This window comes from Tiliqua scincoides, chromosome 4, assembly GCF_035046505.1.
Source record: "Tiliqua scincoides isolate rTilSci1 chromosome 4, rTilSci1.hap2, whole genome shotgun sequence".
NCBI lineage: Eukaryota > Metazoa > Chordata > Lepidosauria > Squamata > Scincidae > Tiliqua > Tiliqua scincoides.
The window spans coordinates 64,067,839-64,072,516 of NC_089824.1; the positions used below are offsets into that span (position 1 = coordinate 64,067,839).

At 43.2% G+C, this 4,678-nt stretch overlaps 1 pseudogene; it reads right to left on the reverse strand.

Moving 5' to 3' along the window:
• Nucleotides 1–4,317: 4,317 nt before the first annotated feature.
• Nucleotides 4,318–4,436, reverse strand: LOC136649937 (5S ribosomal RNA; annotated as a pseudogene).
• Between the last annotated feature and the right edge of the window lie 242 nt (nucleotides 4,437–4,678).

Sequence of the window (4,678 nt, forward strand, 5' to 3'; positions counted from 1 at the left end):
TCAGCCAACTGCTGCTCCTTCCATTTCTCCTTTTGCTCCTAGAACTCAACAGCAAAGATGGGAATGGAGCAGAAGAGAAGTGTGGAAAAGAGGACACACTAGAGCATCCCAGAATTCTGTGATTCATTTTGAGTCAACCGTTAGTGTTCTGCCAGATTCCCAGTCCAAGCTCTGCCTGGAGAATTATGCCCACATTTAGCTAATTAGCACCCCTTTTTAAAACCCAAGAATGACCCTAATTCTGCCTCACAGCCCTGCTGGACCCCACCTCCAGGGTAGCTCACCTGTTCAACCTGCAGAGGTCCTCGCTCCTGCCAACAGCCTCCCACCACTATAGCAGCCCCTTGGTCCTCAGCAGGTCTTGGGCACAGCAGCAGCCGCACACCAAACTCCAGTGTCTCCAGCAGTCCCCAAAGTCCATTAATCCAGTCCATCCTCATTCTGCTACCCACACCAAACTCTCCCTTCATTAGGTGCTTTTATGCCTGAGGGCACTATTGCCTTCAAGTGGCTGCAGCTGTGCAGCACACTCTCTGCTGAATGCCCAGGCCTTACCCTTAAAGGGGCCACTGCTGACACCACACCCTACCTCCTTGTCAGATCTTCCACAATTCCAATACAGTTAGTCAACATTTTGAATCAACATTTTGAGATGGCACCATGTAGGGTTTGATTTTTGAAACAAAATGCAATGGGTCATCTCCCACACCTGCAGCTGTGCCATCAGCTGTTATCCAAGTTGTGTTGCTGGCAATGCTTTAACACATTTAAAATATACACATGGATAAAAAAAAAAAAAAAAAAAAAAAAAAAAAACAATTGTGTGCAAGGACTCTATGTAGTTGCCAGTAGCACAGTGCCCAGGGATGCACTTCACCCACTTGTGGTGCCGGAGCTACTCTCTCCCACTGAACAAACACTGATAGCCCAAGCCTCTGAAAGGGGGCATTTCCTAGCTCTCATACAGCTATTAGTCCTTATTTGGGGTAACTGGTGGATCTGTTATAGGGATTTGTTTCACACACACCCAGAAAAGAAACCCAGGCTCAAACCTATGGCTGCCTTGCACTGCGGGAACTTGCATTCCAGCAGTGCAGGCCAGAGGCATGAACGTCAGGCCACACATTCTGCCAGAACGCTGCTGGAAAATTGGATAGGATTGAAAATAGATAGCATATGTCTGAAGAGACCCATAGGCAGTTAGGCAGCCTATTGGAGGGTAAGGAAAAAATACCTTCTGCAAGCTGTCAAATCACCCTTCCCCACATAGCATGCAGCTCAGCCTCTGTTGGCACAGCTGCATGCATGGGAGGTAGGATTCAGCTGTCACGAAACTAATGAGGAGGGCTCTTTTCCTTCATCAGAAACTACAGGGACCTGTGCCTTATCTTGTGGGATGGAAACTGCTCAGAGAAACTGCTCACAAAAGCTCAGCTAACTTCAGTGTGAACATGGCAATGTTTTACCATCCAATAACTAATTTTTTTGATAGCTGCTTGTAAAACATTTGATGTGCAGTCACCATTTTATCAAATATGGAAGAATATTTGACTCATTGTGCTTAATAAAGTTGATAGTCTAATGTTGCTTGACATTTTTTTGGAGTGTTTTGATCTGCGGCATCCACAGAAATGATCATAATTAATCGTTCATGCCTTTAATCCCCGCAAAAAAAGCTTCCCTTGGCTCCTGCTGTTCCACATCAATGTCACTTTTCTTCTAAAACAGCCCTTGCTGCTGAGAACCTCTGATATTTCAAATCTGTTGCAGCTCTGTTGGGAAGGAAGCGTCTGATGAACACCAAAGTCATTTCTTTACTTTCTCCTAAAATAAACATGTTTAAAAGATTCTTTTTTTGTTACTTAATATGTGAAATCACTCTTGCTCCAAAAGATAGGGCAAAGAACATGCTCACACGATGTCAATGTTTCAATATTTATCATAGGAATTGGCTAGCTGTTTCATAAGGATTTTGCCTATGTCCAGCTGTTAGTTATTAAATGAACTCCACTGAAACTGAGACCTCTTCCTGTACAGATGGTCATAATGGTACCGAAGGGGAAGAGGGAATGGTTAGTACTGATCCCCTATAGGACCCTTTTATGATTTAGTCTGGGATTTCTATCAGAAATCCTTTCTGTACATGTGCATTTTCTACCTTTGTGGGGTCTTTCTTGGCTAGAATATAGGGCCAGGAATTGAGTTAGGACAACTTCATGCTGCTAAGGTTCCTGTTCTCTATTTGAGTGACGAATTAGGGTACAGGGAGCCAAAGCATAATTCATACTGCCTTAGGAGTTATGGAGAGTGGTAGTGGTTCTGGAGTTGGACTTAGTTGGACCTGGTTCTGGACTCATGACTCATACTTTAAAAAATAATTTATTTTAATTTTCTCAAACACCACTTATGACCCAATCCTATCTAGGGCCTACAGCAGCAGATCTCACCATATGATGCCATAAGTTCCATTTTTATGCTGCAAAATCCACGCTTCTGTTGTGCGTTTCAAGGCTGCCAGCACAAATTGCCAGAGGCTCCGTGTGCATGCCAACAGTTCACCCAGCTCTTACCCAGAGTAGGTAAATGATGGTGAGGATTGTTTGGAGCGGATTGGGGTGAGGTACAGGCAGAACCAGGGATGGGAGGGGAAGGGGAATATCTCAGCAGCAGTGGTGCATGCCAATATTCGATCCACCATTTCCCAGTCTATCATGCCCCCATGGCTCCTTGAACTTTTGCCAGCTAAATAGCTGACAAAGGTTGGAGAAGATCAATGGGCAGCCCAACAGCTTATGGGAAGGTAAGTAACAATCATTTTTATTTGCCTCCCCCCCCCCACCTTAGCATGCCTTGTGCACTCCCTTGGTGCATCTCAATTATGCAGGCTGGTGTGGGATAGGATTATGCTGTTATAGCACAATCACATGCATGCCTTCTCAGAAATGCTTACTTACTGGGGCTTACTCCTAGGAAAGTGAGTATAGGATTGCAGTTTAAGGAGAACTCAAGTCTATTGCTCAGAAATCTGGATTCTGGGGCACCTTCCCCAGATTAGATTGCTGTTATGTAAAGTTTTGTATCTGGCTGAATAATAGATTTGTACCAACTAAGGTTCGTGCTCATCATTCTCACAGATCTCTTCTCAAGCAATAGAGTCACTGACATTTTGTAATCAATTCCCTCTTTGAAAAAGTTCTACCCATTTTCTTTCCGAGCAGTTAACAAGTGACAAATCAAAATTTATGGTGTTAAACACGAGGCTAAGTGATTTCAGAAATAAATTTATATTGTAGCACTGGCAGATATGATTCTGTAAGCAGCTTTTTGTATACAGATGTAAAAAAAAAAGGAAAAAAAAGGAGATTCAATAAATGTAACACTATTACATCAGGCAAATACATTTACGAATAGCCAGGGCCAGTGGGTTGGCTCGTTTTTATATGAGATGTCTGAATTATGTTGACAATCTAATAATGTTCCTGAATAGCTAAAGGCTGGTACAGGCCTGAAGGAGACAGTAATGTTGCCACAACGTCTTATAACATTAAAGACACCATGGAGATAAATGAGACTAATGTAGTCCGAAAATGATCATCTCTCTTGGTTTTAAAAAAAGAACTTAGGTAGATAAATGAATATTAGCAATGCAGTACACATGCCTGTAAACGTGAATGGGTGGTTTATTGTAGATCACTTTCCTACATAAAAAGTTTTGAACTGATTTGCCTTCTGTAAAACATCATTGTCTGTTTCCAAAGCCCTATAATTAGAAAGGGGGGGGGGAAAGGGGGAGACCACCAATTTCTGCTGCTACCGGATCATCACGATTACTTTACGCAAAATCACAAAAGTGACATTATACAGCAAAAGTAATGAAGTGTGGGTGGAAAACCAACTGAGCTGACATGCAAAATTAGAGACATTTCCTGACTTTGTGTCATTCCAAATGAAATATAGTCAAAATATTTGCTCCGTGCAGCATTTCGGAAGGCAGTCAAAGGATGCCTGTGATCCTGCTTTGAACTGAACATTTATTAAACCAGTCAGATCGTTTTGGAAGGGGGCAACAATCTTGCTCTTTGCCTCGAGACCCACAAAATTATGTAATGATTCTTCTAAATCAGGGGTGTCCAAAGTTTTTGGCTGGAGGGCCACATCGTCTCTCTGACACTGTGTCAAGGGCCGGGGGGGAAAAAAGAATTAATTTACATTTTAAATTTGAATAAATTTGCATAAGTTTACATAAATGAATATATTAAAGATGAACTTATATGAATGAATGGTTGGCAACCTTCAGTCTTGAAAGACTATGGTATAAGCCTACAGCACCCAGTATTCCCAGGCGGTCTCCCATCCAAGTACTAACCAGGCCTGACCCTGCTTAGCTTCCGAGATCAGACGAGATCAGGCATGTGCAGGGTAACAGTTCTGATCTCATCTGATCTATGAATGAAGGTCTTGCAATAGCTCAAGGCCTATAAAAGGCCTTGCACAAAGCAAGGCTGGCCTTTCCTTTGCTGCCTCTGCTGCATCACAGACATGAAACAGCAAGCAGTGGAGGGAGCCCTCATCCCACAGTTCACACAAGAGGTCAATCAGTCACCCTCACACTGAGAGCAGTTGCGTCGGGCCAGTGTAGGCTCCAACAAATCTCCGGAGGGCCAGAGGCTCATTGGAG